Source organism: Pelobates fuscus, chromosome 5, assembly GCF_036172605.1.
Source record: "Pelobates fuscus isolate aPelFus1 chromosome 5, aPelFus1.pri, whole genome shotgun sequence".
Lineage (NCBI taxonomy): Eukaryota > Metazoa > Chordata > Amphibia > Anura > Pelobatidae > Pelobates > Pelobates fuscus.
This window is the reverse complement of record NC_086321.1, coordinates 198,487,547-198,503,494: the sequence shown is the minus strand read 5'-3', so window position 1 is coordinate 198,503,494 and position 15,948 is coordinate 198,487,547. Positions and strand designations below refer to the sequence as shown.

The window sequence follows — 15,948 nt, the reverse complement described above, 5'->3', positions numbered from 1 at the left end:
GCTGCTGCTGGAGTTCAGTGCAAATAAGCTAACTAAACCAGGAAGTAACATTACCTGCTTTCTGCTTGAAAAGCCAGGGGGTGTAACCAGTATAATTTATGAAACTGTCAATTGCTAGTGAAATCTGCACAATTGCAAAAATAAAAAAAGAGAACACACTCCTCACACATAAAGCTTTTCAGCAATCTAAAGATCTTTAGGCATCTGGAGTGCCCCTTTAAGCATTTGTGATTAGTGATGTCCCGAACTATTTGCTGGCGAATAGTTCCCAGCGAACATAGCATGTTCGCGTTCGCCACCGCGGGCGAACACATGCGATGTTCGATCCGCCCCGGGGACCTATTGTCCTCCCCCCGGCCCCCACCGGGTGGGGGTCATAAATCACAATGGGGGGGACCTACTGTCCTCCCCCACCCCCACCCCTGAGCGGTGGGTGGGGGCCCTAAAAAAAAAAAATAAGGGGGGACCTACTGTCCCCCCCCGCCCCCACCCCTGCGCGGTGGGTGGGGGCCATAAATCACAATGGGGGGGGACCTACTGTCCCCCCCCGGCCCCCATGCCTGCGCGGTGGGTGGGGGCCATAAATCACAATGGGGGGACATACTGTCCCCCCCCCAGCCCCCACCCCTGAGCGGTGTCCCCCCCCGGCCCCCACCCCCGGGTGGTGGATGGGGGCAATAAATCACAATGGGGGGGACCTACTGCCCCCCCCCCCGGCCCCCATGCCTGCGCGGTGGGTGGGGGCCATAAATCACAATGGGGGGGCATACTGTCCCCCCCGGCCCCCACCCCTGAGCGGTGTCCCCCCCGGCCCCCACCCCTGAGTGGTGGATGGGGGCCATAAATCACAATGAGGGGGAACCTACTGTCCCCCCCAGCCCCCACCCCGAGCGGTGGGTGGGGGCCCTAAAAAAAACAAGGGGGGGACATACTGTCCCCTCCAGCCCCCACCCCTGAGCGGCGGGTGGGGGCCCTAAATACAAATGGGAGGGGACCCTAGTCACCCCCCTCCCCCCCAAAAAAATTATCCCCCTACCTACCCCCCTCACCCTAAAAATAATGAGGGTGTGGACCTTTAACTAAGAACCTGTAAAAAAAAAAAACTTACCATTTGATGGCCTTTATTTTATTTGGCCTTTTTTGGGGCTGAAAAAAGAAGATTTTAGAAGAAAGAAAACATTGAATGGTAAGTTTTTTTTAATTTTTTTTTTGACAGGTTCTTAGTTAAAGGTCCCCCCTCATTATTTTTAGGGTGAGGGGGGTAGGTAGGAAATATTTTTTTTTGGGGGGGGAAGGGGGTGACTAGGGTCCCCCCCATTTGTATTTAAGGGCCCCCACCCACCGCTCAGGGGTGGGGGCCAGGGGGGAGGACATTAGGTCCCCCCCCTTATTAGTATTTAGGGCCCCCATCCACCGCTCAGGGGTGGGGGCCGGGGGGGGACAGTAGGTCCCCCCTTATTGTTTTTTTTAGGGCCCCCTCCCGCCACACAGGGATGGGTCCCCCCTCATTATCTTTATGGACCCCACCCACCGCCCAGGGGGGAGGACAGTATGCCCCCCCCTCATTATCATTATGGCCCCCACCCGCCGCCCAGGGGTGGGGGCCGGAGAGGGGGAGGACAGTAGGTCCCCCCCTCATTATCTTTATGGCCCCCACCCGCCGCCCATGGGTGGGGGCCGGAGATGGGGAGGACAGTAGGTCCCCCCCTCATTATCTTTATGGCCCCCACCCGCCGCCCAGGGGTGGGGGCCGGAGAGGGGGAGGACAGTAGGACCCCCCTTATTAGTATTTAGGGCCCCCACCCACCGCTCAGGGGTGGGGGCCGGGGGGGACAGTAGGTCCCCCCTTATTGTTTTTTTTAGGGCCCCCTCCCGCCACACAGGGATGGGGGCCGGAGAGGGGGAGGACAGTAGGTCCCCCCTCATTATCTTTATGGACCCCACCCGCTGCCCAGGGGTGGGGGCCAGGGGGGAGGACAGTAGGTCCCCCCCTCATTATCTTTATGGCCCCCACCCGCCGCCCATGGGTGGGGGCCGGAGATGGGGAGGACAGTAGGTCCCCCCCTCATTATCTTTATGGCCCCCACCCGCCGCCCAGGGGTGGAGGCCGGGGGCGAGGACAGTAGGTCCCCCCCCTCATTATCATTATGGCCCCCACCCGCCGCACAGGGGTGGGGGCATGGGGGGAGGACAGTAGGTCCCCCCTCATTATCTTTATGGCCCCCACCCGCCGCCCAGGGGTGGGGGCCAGGGGGAGGACAGTAGGTCCCCCCCCTCATTATCATTATGGCCCCCACCCGCCGCACAGGGGTGGGGGCCTGGGGGGGAGGACAGTAGGTCCCCCCCCTCATTATCTTTATGGTCCCCACCCGCCGCCCAGGGGTGGGGGCCAGGGGGGAAGGAGAGTAGGTCTCCCCCCACCCCCTCATTCACTATTGTGGCCAGAAAGAGTCCCTGTGGGTTTTAAAATTCGCCTGCCTATTGAAGTCTATGGCGGTTCGCCCGGTTCGCGAACATTTGCGGAAATTCGCGTTCGCGGTTCGCGAACCGAAAATTTTATGTTCGCGACATCACTATTTGTGATAGTTCAGATTGGATGCACTGCAAGACAGACACATGCCCAGATGCTAAAGGTTAGCAGAAACATGCCACATACTGGAGACTTGCTAATTGTACAGTAATAAATTGAATAATTAGTGTCTGAGAAAGTCTGTATCATTTGAATATAACATTTTTCTATAAATGGAACATACTCAGAACTAGTTTTATGCCATTATCTACTAACATTCAAATAGTTCCTGCCAACTGTTAGGGTACATAGATCCATTTTTCATCTGTGATTATCTGGCTCAAATAATGTTTTGTATTTGTCCCTTAAATTAGAAAACAAGTAGCATTAACACGTTGTCATATACAAAATTGAAATGGCAACATGACAGAGAAGAATACTCAGATACCAAAGAATTCTAGAGGATCAAGACATTGACATGTTTGAGGAGAGGTACTATCCAATAGAGGAACTAGGGATGGGAGATAAGTTAATTTTATCTCTGTGGCACTATACACAGGTATCCCGATTAGTGAGATAAGTTACTCTTAGTGGACATTGAAAAACACTTTTGTTAATTTTGGAGAAATGTAACAACTTTATTAAAAGGCAAACACAATAATTCTTTATCAATTATAAACAGAATAAAACATGATATATTTATGCATACGTTCCCACAATTGATAAGAGGCAGAATGGGCAAACAAAAATACCAAGGGTCAGATTGAAGAGGTAAACAAAGCATGAGGTCAAGGAGGGGTAACCCAATCCTGGTCTTTTCAAAGACTGTCTATTGCCCTGATTTATTTTTATTTATTTTTTACTTTTAAAATTATTCAATATTTTTGGATTAACTTTTAAAATTATTGAATAGTTTGAAAAAATAATTAAATATTTTATTATTTTGAGGCTTTTTATGCATTTATATTTTTTATGAGATTTTTGATATTGAAATATTTTGAGAAAAACAATTTTAAAAGTTTATCCAAACATATTAAATCACTTGAAAAGCAAAAATATTAAATAGGGGCCTATGTTGAAAAAATCTCTGGGCTTGCTGTGGACCAGCTTGTGACATTCTCAGGTGGAGCAGATGATTATTGACAACATTAGATACAAGGCTTCTTCAATGTTGCCCATGTGTCACATGTAAAACAAAGTAGGAAGGCCCATGCATCTTGTTTTCTAAAGTTCCCTTTCCAGACAGACATTGACTGGGGAGAATACACCTGCACAATGCACTTTAGAACAAGAAGAATTTTGTTCCACAGAACTAGCTTATTTCCTGCTATAATCACATTTCTGGCGTTTCACAGTCAAAATATCTCTTACTTTGCCAGTTTTTCACCTCAGCTGTTCACGACAGTTTCCACTCTGCATGGCTCTGAGAACCTTGATAAGGTAAGCATTGATAGAAAAAAAAAAAAAAAAGATGAAGGTCCAACTTCCCATACCACTGCCAAAACAGCCGACCTATGCTCTGCAGGATTTACTGAAGATGTCATAGATACTCTGCAGTGTCCCCACCGAATGGTAGTGAGCACAGACGAAGGTGACGTCATCATTGTAGATCAAGCATTTGACATCCTTTCCTTGTCTGCCAGTTGCAGTAAGAACTATATTCTCAATATTCTTCCTGATGCACTTGATGAACAGCTCTTATCAACAAACAAACAAAAAGAAGTCAAAGAGAGCAGCTTTGCTTGACCTCAGTATTAGAACTGTACTATAGATGTGGTGACACACCATGCTTGCATCATGCACCCAAGTCTGCAAACAGTTGTGCTCTTAACCCCTTAATACGCATAATCAGAGGTAATCCCCTGGTCCAGGCAAACCAGTGCAGCCGGGATCTGGTGATCTGTAATAAAACAGATTGTGCCTCTCATGAGGGTTACATTCTCAGAGTTGTTACGGATCAGATTAGTTTTAACAAACTACCCAATGACTGCCTTTAGCCTGGTTACTACAACTCTGGCAAGGATCTTGTAGTCCACATTAAGAGGGGACAGGTTGCCAGTTTATTACAGTCTTATTAATCCTCATTATTTGTACAGCTCAAATGGGACAGGGAATGCAGAATCTGAATGCAGATTATGCAGCATCATTTCTCAAGACGTCTGTCTTTATTTGTCTTTAGTAGTCTGAAACTACATTCCTAACCCTTCTTTCTCCCATTGCATATCTCCTTTACCAACTTGGAGATTCGGTTTTGGCAGAATTACAATTCAATCAAATTTAGCCCACATGGTGATTCGCCAAATTCCAAGCCACTACATGATCTAATCCCAAAGCAATCACTTAGGTTGCTACGGAACTCAACGTTAATTATTTGTCCCCTGGCGGCACATGCAGACAGCGGCAAATAGTAATTGGGGGTGACTGTGGCCCCCAAATTACTATAAGGGAGGTTTTATACATCCCCCATACCCATGTCGCCAGTGGGGGCATACCTGCTTAACAGCAAACAACAAATGGTTGCTCACTGTAATAGAAGACTGCCGACTGGGCAGCTATGTACACCCTTTAACCCATGCCCCCATCCTTGAGCTTAAGGCAGGAGATTCTATTAAAAGAATGGTGGGTGGACAGATCACTGTGATTTAAAAAAAAATTAAGCAGGTGGTACATAGTGTTGCTCCCATGCCCCCACAGTTGGGCTCTAATTAAATATTAATATGGGGGTGGGACAAAAGAATCCTCCTGTACCCCCACCTGTAGTCAGAAGGTGTGAGCTATAATTAAAATGAACTAAAGGGACTACCGTGATCAGCGGTTGGGGACTATAATTAAAAACAGAAGAGGAATGGACAATGGCAAACATTATGGTTCAGCAGGCACAATTCAGGTGTACGGGTGACCGACAGTAGGGGAGCGCACAGCAAAGCGCTAGAGCGTGGCCGCGCAGACTGCGGTAGAGGATCTTCTATACCCTTTACTGGTCTGACAAGAAGTTGTTTGGTGCACTCAGCAAGCAGTCATACCCTGTAGGGGATACAGAAGATCCACTACAGAGGTTCACTCCTCCATTACATTGAGGTAAGCAGGCACTGCAGGGGGGGTGAGAGGAAAAAGACCACAAAGGGGGGAAGACACACAGAAGGGCTACGGGGAGATACAAACATAGGAGCTGGGAAGGGGTGAAAGAGGGGATGTGGGGAAATGCACAAAAGGAGTGGGGGAGACACACAGAAGGGTATTGGGCAGGGAGAAAGAGTCACACAGAGGGGCTGGCCAAGGGTAGAAAGACACAAACTGGGATGGGAAGTATGAATCACACAAAGGAAGGCAGGGGAAGTAGAAAGACACACATAGAGGGGCTGGGGAAGGAGAAAAACAGATGCTCAAATAGGCTGGGGGAAAGACACACAGAGGGGTTGGGGAAGAGGTGAAAGGGACACACAAAAGTGTCTGGAGAAAGAGACACACATTGGGGCTGGGGAAGAGGAGAAAGAGACAAACAAAAGGCCTGGGGGAGAAAAGGACACACATAGGGGCTGTAGAAGGGGAACACAAAAAGGGACTGGAGAAGGGACATAAAAAAGGAACTGGGGAAGTAGAAAGAGACACGTAAAGGAGCTGGGAATGGAAAAAAAGAGACTCACAAAAGGATTCGGTGGGAAAGAGACACACAGAGGGGCTGGGTAAGGAGAGACACACAATGAGGCTGGGAAAGGGGAGAAAGAGATGCACAAATGAGCTGTTAGGAAAGAGAAACACGGAGGGGCTGGGGGAAGGAAACACACAAAGGAGCTGGGGGGAGAACAACACGACTATTAAAATAAAAAGGACCCAATTTGAAAACAATGCGGCAGAAATAATTATTCCTCCTCCGTTTACCAGGGTAAAATGAAGTCTGCTGAAGTCAGCAAAAAGGGGATTTGAAGTTACACTCACTTATTGACATAATGTAACCTTTTCAATGCCCGAGGGATGCACTACCATGTTGCTCTGCCTACTGTAAGGTAAATACTTCAATGCTGCAGCTATTAACAGTGGCCTGACGTGAACCCTCCTAGCTTCTGATTAATCCCACATCTTCCCTGTCAATTCATCCTGGTCTCTATAGAGGATTCCTGTCCCTATTTGCAAGATGAGAAGGAGTGTGAGAAGTGAGAAGATCTTTCTGTTAATTTGGGAAAGAAGGGCTAAGGCTGGGAAGTTTTGCTCGTGGTTTAAGTTGAAGTTGGGAAAGTAATGTTGGGAAGCGAAAGTTGAAGAATGTGAGAGGTAAAGGAGATGTGTGATAATGGTCTAGGGGGAAGTCCCTTGCCTGCCTTTCACCATCAGCTTTGCCCTCAGTATCCTCCAGGGTTGGAGTTCTGGAGTTAGTCTCTACTATAACTCCATGGTCATGCCCTGCTCCCAGCATCATTGGATTTCCCAGTTACTTGAACCTTTGCTGCCTGCCCTGGCCTCGGACTGTCTGACTTTGTTTTTGTCTGTTCCTCTTTGACACTTTGCTTGGACTTTCTTTAATTAATAAAGCCCCAGTGCCACCACAGATCTCAAAGATTCCACTGTTCTCACTTCCAGGTTCCCCTAGAGATTGTGCTATCTTGCTACTATTGGGTTCCAGCTACTGATCAGCCTACCAAGTCAGTGACAGGCTGATGGTGGAGGAGGACATTTTGTTATGCTGAAGATAGTGAGATTGAATGTGGGGCAAGGTCATGCTTTAATTGGCTGAGGATGAGAAGAACATGTAATAAAATAATCCCAAGAGATGTAACACTAATTAAATGCTTGCTACACTACATACTTGCACTAACGTATTGTACTCATCCTTTTATATGCACTGACATATTGCACTCATGGATATCACTCTATATAAATGCACTAACCCAATTAAAGTTAAAGGAACATTGTAATATTAAAAACAAATATATTGGGGTGGAGCCTGACTATTGAGAGGTCCAGACGTGTGCTACAAGAGCTCCTGCATTTAGCACCTTACAAGCGTGAATATTCCTGAGCCATTTATTTATATAACCGCACTGCCATGATCATCCTGTTGTGAGTTACTCCACTACTGGATTGACCCAACCGAGGCTCTGCGGGCTACCTGCGTTAGGGTATAGGAGAAGCAACTGCTCTCCTACTGCTTTGGCTGGCAGTGTGGAATCCGACTATTTCTGTTGCGCCTCCACCCCCTTGGGACTGGTGGGGTTATCCTGGTCCCCTCTGGTCTACTCCATATACTCCCACAGCATGCCCAACATTGCACGAATGGTGATTGCGGCTGAACCTGTTAAGATTGCGGATGATCATGTCAAGAAAAGATGTTTGAACAATTCTGGCAACAACCAAAAGTATGTTTACCGGCTCCAATGTATACAGCTTCAAAAGTGAGAATAGAGAGTGAAGAGGCACGGGGTGCCTGGGCCAACTCTGTGCAGCTCATCCCCACACACTCCTGTACCTCCTATCTGTGGCCTACCTACACTGAGGGCCGTTTGGGTTATCACCACAAAGCATTGACCACGTTGGCGGAAGACCTCCAGGAGTTTCTGCATTATGAAACAGGGAAGGACGTGGACTACTTAAGCAACTGAGTCTGTAATTCCAGTATGCGGTTCTTTTTTCAGGCCTGTCGATATAGAAATGCCCTAGTGCACCCCAATATTACCGCAATACTCAGTGGCTCTCCTGCAATTCTGGGCATTGGCTGACACTGATCAGCTATCCTAAGTCCATGAGGACCCTCAAGGGTTCATTTCACCTTCTCTCTATTACCACCACTTGGCATTTTATACCCATGCTGATGTTCACACCAATCTTGTTTTTCTTTTACTTTACAGTTATTTTTATTTTCAGCAGTGTTCTACAGTGGTATAGAGCAAAACTTCAGAAGTCTTTTCATTCGTGCGTGCATATGAGCCTGTTCAGTAATAACTCTTATATGCTTAGTAATCTCATTGAATTAAAGCTGAATAGTTATTCTTTGCACATAGGGATAAAAAACTCATCATGTCTAGTATGGTTCATGTGTTTGATTGTCTGACCTGTCCCTCATGCTTGCATTTGTTTGCCTAGCACTATTCTTGCCCTAATCTTAAAAATACAAAAATGTGATGTCTTTCTTATTCAGAATTTTCAGTGACCTATAGTACATTTTTATTCTGTTTACCATCCTGACATATTCTGATTCAATACTCTCTGTGCTCTGCCTACATCTCAAAAGATTGACCGCCCCCCCCCCCAAAAAAAAATGAAAAAAAAAAATATATATATATATATATATTTATTTTTTTGAGTGTTCATGGAGACATTTATATTATTTACTCTCCTTCATAAAATAAAAAATATGTTTTTACTCACCTTTTAGCCACACTGAGCAGGTTCCATCTGTTTTAGGCCATCCATACAAATTATCTCAGGTTCAATCCAGTGCTTTTAATAGAGAAGCATAGTTACATAGGCTGAAAAGAGACATATAGCCATCAAGTCAGCCTTTCTCACATCTGTTTTTGCTGTTGATCTAAAGGAAGGCAAAACCCCAGTTTGAAGCTCTTTCCACTTTTACAAATTAGGAAACAATTCCTTCTTGACCCCAGAATGGCAGTCAGATATCTCCTTGGATCAAGATTCTCCCACAAATTAAATATGATATCCCTGATTATTATGTTTTTGCAAGTATCCATCGAGTTGCTGTTTAACTCCTTAAGGACGGCAGGCATGCTATGCCGTCCTTGGGGACCCGGCTCTAAACGCCGGCATCCTATTTACTTACCCGCATCCCAGGGAGTACCCCTGCTGCTGTTCCGGCACTCCTTGAGAGGTCCTCACGATCACATGGACGGCATAGCCGTCCAAAGCAGTGCCAGCAGGAGGAGTGCCTGGAATGACAGGCACTCCCCTGCTGCCTGAAAAATGTAAACAAAAGTTTTAAAAACCTGTTTAACCCCTTAGCGACCGAGGACGGTTCATTTTTGCATTGCCGACGGTGCATTTTTGCATTGCCGACCGATGACGGTCCTGAACCGTCCTAACGGTGCAATGTACTTACCCGATCGCCGTTGTTCCCCCGGCGGCGATCGGCGTTGGTCCTGGTGTGGGGAGAGTGCCTGCAGCCCAGACAGTCTCCCCATGGCGAATTAGGACCCCTATGGCCATGTGATCGCTCAACAGGGCGACCACATGGTCACAATAGGTGTCCATGTGTCTGCCTGCAGGGGGACTGTCTGTGCTGACAGGCAGTCTCCCTGCTAGTGTAAAATCAGAAAAAATAAAAATAAAGTTAATGTTAATAATAAAAAAAATATATATATATGTGTGTATATATATGATATATAGACATATATTATATTTATATAATATATGTCTATATATCATATATATAATATCATACTAAGTGTATTTTTATATTAATATGTACATAAATATACAAACAAAAAAAACTCAGTCGAGCAACTGAATATTACTTTAAAGATTAAATAAACTGAACTAACAAGACAGTTTCAAAAATTGTGAAAAACAGCAAAGTAAAAAATCTCCAATTCAAACTTTTTTTGGTTTTATGGTTTGGAACTCTTCTTTTTCCTTGGCTATTTGCCAAAATTGGCTGTGTTACTAATTAAAAACTATCTGTGTCAAACAAAACAAAAAAACTATAAAAATGTTTCAGTGAACAACTAAATAAACCAACTGTCATATAGAAATTAACAGATAGATGGCAGACATTTACCAATGTGCTGCTTATAATATAGTGTTCACCATAAACATGCTTTACCAAACATCTCCTACGATGCTATGTGAGGCCCATAAAAGTGTGATAAGGGGGTATTTAAAAAAGAAAAAAAACTCGAGCAAAAGAAAGGCAGAAAGGCTTAACAAAACTTCATACTAAAAGACATACAAAACTTTGACAATCTTAACAAACACAAAACCTGACTCACCAAACACGACTCCAGCTTAGATGGGACCTAACTACACCATTGTATCATAGGAACATCCTGAAGCACAAGGCCTTCTTTTCCGCTCATGGAAACAAGAGTGGCACACTCCAAGCCCGCATGCTTAACAAGAGACAAACCTCATAAACAGAACAAATTAGAGAACAAATTAGAGACAAATCCAATACACTACACCGCATACCTGCCAAAATCCAGGTAGCTATAAGAATTTATTATGTTGACTTGTACTTCCTTTTACAACCCTGGATGGTGTTTAGTTCTATCTCGCCTTGAGCAACTTAAAGACATTGGAGAAGGAGGTGTCTTAAAGAGCCCATTAACCGTAGGGGAACATGCCGAAGTGGTTAAATACACAGAATCTGGAAGGTGCCTGGGACCCGACGATCTGCCACTTAAATATTAAAGGAGCTTTGCAGATATACTCTACCTGCTACTTATCTCTGCATTCAACGCCAAAAGGAATAGAGACCAGCTACCCAAACCATCACTAGCGGCACACAACAATCATACCAAAGGTGGGCACGGACGGAGAGCACTGTGGGAACTATAGGCCATTCTAACTGTGATATAAAACTAAGCTAAGATTCTGGCCTTGTGCCTGCAACCTCACGTTCCTTCATTGGTGCACCTGTACCAGGTTGGCTTTGTGATAAGAAGGAAGTCCCAAGATTTTGAGCGCAGACAATCATGCAAAGATCCAAAGATGCGGAGAGAGCCTTCGACAGGGTACGATGAGACTATTTGTTTTGGACCCTGGCTCACAGGACTGGGACCCCACCTACGAGGATGGAAAGAGGTGCTTTACAGAGAAACAACTGTGTAGGTGATAGTTAATAGAGCATTGACAACTGACTTCCAGATAAAGAATGGCAGTATCAGGGATGCCGGTCATCCCCGCTGATCTTCGTCCTTGCCCTCGAACCATTCTTGATGGCGTTTAGGCAAAATTTAAACATTACAGGGGTGGAGATGGGGACACACATCACAAACTACGTGGGTGACCTATTATTTTCTTTGTAACCAACACAGAAATCTTATTAACAAATTTATTTGAGGCCTTTGAGGAATTTGGAGCAATATTCAATTTGAAAATGAATTACTCATATACACATATCTACACATAGAAACATAGAAACATAGAATGTGACGCAGATAAGAACCATTCGGCCCATCTATTCTGCCCAGTTTTCTAAATACTTTCATTAGTCCCTGGCCTTATCTTATAGTTAGGATAGCCTTATGCCTATCCGACGCATGCTTAAACTCCTTTACTGTGTTAACCTCTACCACTTCAGATGGAAGGCTATTCCATGCATCCACTACCCTCTCAGTAAAGTAATATTTCCTGATATTATTTTTAAACCGTTGTCCCTCTAATTTAAGACTATGTCCTCTTGTTGTGGTAGTTTTTCTTCTTTTAAATATAGTCTCCTCCTTTACTGTGTTGATTCCCTTTATGTATTTAAATGTTTCTATCATATCCCCCCTGTCTCGTCTTTCCTCTAAGCTATACATGTTAAGATCCTTTAACCTTTCCTGGTAAGTTGTATCCTGTAATCCATGAACTTCTTTAGTATCCCTTCTCTGAATTCTTTCCAAAGTATCAATATCCTTCTAAAGATATGGTCTCCAGTACTGTATACAATACACCAAGTGAGGTCTCACCAGTGTTCTGTACAATGGCAGAGCACTTCCCTCTTTCTACTGCTAATACCTCTCCCTATACAACCAAGCATTCTGCTAGCATTTCCCGCTGCTCTATTACATTGTCTGCCTACCTTTAAGTCATCTGAAATAATTACCCCGAAATCCCTTTCCTCAGATGTTGAGGTTAGGACTCTATCAAATATCCTGTACTCTGCCCTTGGGTTTTTACGTCCAAGATGCATTATCTTGCACTTATCCACATTAAATGCCAGCTGTAACAGCTCTGACCATTTTTCTAGTTTACCTAAATCATTTGCCATTTGGCTTATTCCTCCTGGAACATCAACCCTGTTACATATCTTCATGTCATCAGTATAAATACATACCTTACCATCAAGACCTTCTGCAATATCACTAATACAAATATTAAAGAGAATGGGTCCAAGTACAGATCACTGGTAACAAGACACTGCTTCGAATATACTCCATTGACTACAACCCTTTGTTGCCTGTCACTCAGCCACTGCCTTACCCATTCAACAATATTGGAATCCAAACTTAAAGAATACAGTTTATTGATTAGCCTTCTATGTGGAACAGTGTCAACAGTGCCTTACAGAAAACTAGGTAAGCAATGTCTGATCTATTATTTTAGCTACCCAATCAAAAAACTCAATAAGATGAGTTTGGCCTGATCTCCCTGAAGTAAACACATGTTGTCTCTGTTCTTAAAATCCATGTGATTTTAGATGTTCAACAATCCTATCATTTAACATGGTTTCCATTACTTTCCCCACTGCTGAAGTAAGGCTTACTGGCAGTGGTGGGATTCAGCCTGCTCGCATTGGGTCGTGCAAACCTGTTTCTAAAATTTAACAAGTTTGCTGAACCGGTTATTAAAATGGCCATGAGTATACAAAACCAGCCCCCTCTTCCTGCACTGACCTGCTTCCGGAGCTGCGTGCTGTTTCCTGCGAGAGTGGAGAGTGGGAGTAATATCGCCGCCTGCAGCTCTGATGTGTTAGTTCGAGAGAAGACCAAGGACACGTCACACAGCACCAGTAAGTGTATACTGTTGTCAGAGAATTGGGCAGCCATAGGTACTGGCTGTCAGAGGGCTGTGCACTGTAGTTACTGTGCCCTTCATGTGAAGTGCACCTCCTCAGGATTTCATCATGATATGGATTATACTTACTGCATGAGAAGTATCATTGTTATTGTAATTGTTGCTAGAGAAGCCAGCAGCAACTGATAAAGGTAAGATTTTCTATTTGCAGTCTGACCTCTCCACAAGGTGGTTGTTTCCAGGGGCCAATTGGATCTACGTAAGGCAGCTTGGGAAGATCTGAGCTCTGGGATGGGGAGGAACTGCTGTTGACGTCTGAGGTGGTTTTGGAGGAGTGCTTGGGTGGCGGGGAACTAATCTGGGGTGGTGTTGGTCTGATGGATGCTGTTAAGGTGGACTTGCTGGTTGGGACTTCACATTCGTTTTCATTTACAGAGACCGTACGTTCTAGAGTCTTACTCTCATTACTCTAAGGCAGGGAGTTACTCTGCACCCACACACTATCAGCATTCTACTTTATCTCTTTCCCACACACACTGTCACCATCCCCCCACACACACACACTGTCTGTCATCATCCCACCACACTTACACTATCTGTCACCATCTCCAATCAAACACTGTCTGTCACCATCCCCACACACTGTCAGCATCCTCACACACACTGTCTATAACCACGTCTGTCACCATCCCCACATACTGTCACCATCCCCCCACACACACTGTATGTTACCTTCCCCACACACTGTCACCATACCACGTTTTCATCTTGCACACACTGCCACTATACCCTCACACACTATCACTATCCCCACACACACACACTATATGTCACCATCCCCACACACTGTCACTATACCACATTTTAAACCCGCAGAGACTGTCACCATAGCCCCACACACACTGTCTGTCACCATTCCCTCCCCACACACACACACTGTCACCATCCCCCCACACAGTCTGTCACCATCCCCACACACTGTCACCATCCCCCCACACACAATGTCTGCCACCATCCCCATACACTGTCACCATACCCCCACATACACTGTCTGTCACCATCCCCCCCACACACACTGTCTGTCACCACCCCCACACACACACTGTCTGCCACCATCCCCCCAAACACACTGTCACCTTCCCACACAATCACCATCCCCACACACTGTCACCATACCACATTTTCATCTCGCACACACTGCCACCATACCCTCACACACTATCACTATCCCCACACACACACACACTATATGTCACCATCCCCACACACTGTCACTATACCACGTTTTATACCCGCAGAGACTGTCACCATACCCCCACACACACTGTCTGTCACCATCCCCTCCCCCCACACACACTGTCTGTCACCATCCCTGCACACTGTCACCATCCCCCACACAAACACTGTCTGTCACCATCCCCACACACTGTCACCATCCCCCCACACACACTGTCTGTCACCATACCCCCACACACAATGTCTGCCACCATCCCCATACACTGTCACCATACCCCCACATACACTGTCTGTCACCATCCCCCCACACACTGTCTGTCACCACCGCCACATGCTGTCACCATCCCCCTCACACTGTATGTCACCATCCCCCCACACACAAACTGTCTGCCACCATCCCCACACACACACTGTCACTTTCCGACACATTTACCATCCCCTCACACTGTCAACATACCATATTTTCATCTCCCACACACTGCCACCATACCCTCACACACTATCACTATCCCCACACACACACTATCTGTCACCGTTTCCACATTCTGTCACCATCCCCACACAAACACTTTCTGTCACCATCCAAACACACTGTCACCATCCCCCCTACACACACACTGTCTGTCACCATCCTCAACCAAACACTGTATGTCACCATCCCCCCCACACACACACTGTCTGCCACCATCCCCACACAAGCACTGTCTGTCACCATCCCCCCAAACACACTGTCTGCCACCATCCCCACACAAACACTGTCTGCCACCATCCCCCCACACACACACTGTCTGCCACCATCCCAACACACTGTCACCATCTCCCTTACAGACACTGTCTGCCACCATCCCCACACATTGTCACCGTCACCATCCCCACACAAACACTGTCTGTCACCATCCCCACACACTGTCACCACCCCCCCCCAAACACCCACACTGCATGTCACCATCCCCCACACACTGTCTGTCACCATCCCCACACAAACACTGTCTGTCACCATTCCCACACACTCTCACTACCCCACTACACACACTGCCACCATCCCCACACACACTGTCACCTTCCCACACAATCACCATTCCCACACACTGTCACCATACCGCATTTTCATCTCCCCCACACTGTCACTATACCCTCACACACTTTGACTATCCCCACACATACACTGTCTGTCACCATTTCCACCTTCTGTCACCATCTCCACGCACTGTCACACTGTCATCCCTTACACTGTCATCCCTTACACACACTGCCACCATCCACCACACACTGTCTGTCACCATCCTAACACACTGTCACCATCCCCCCACACACTGTCACATCCCCACACACACTGTCACATCTCCCACACTACCATCATCCTGCCATCCTGCCATCCTCTCACAATATAGCCCCCCTACACTGTCACCATCTCCAACACACACTGTCCCCATCCCCACACACACTGTCCCAATCCCCACACACACTGTCACGTCTCCCTTTCACACTACCATCATCCCCACATCCTGCCATCCTCCCACACTCTGTCTGTCACC

General features: G+C 46.2%; 1 protein-coding gene across 2 annotated transcripts in view; it reads right to left on the bottom strand.

The window, feature by feature from the left end:
• Positions 1–15,948, bottom strand: part of SHC3 (SHC adaptor protein 3) — a 126,047-nt gene that overhangs the window by 60,885 nt on the left and 49,214 nt on the right. The window lies entirely within an intron of this gene.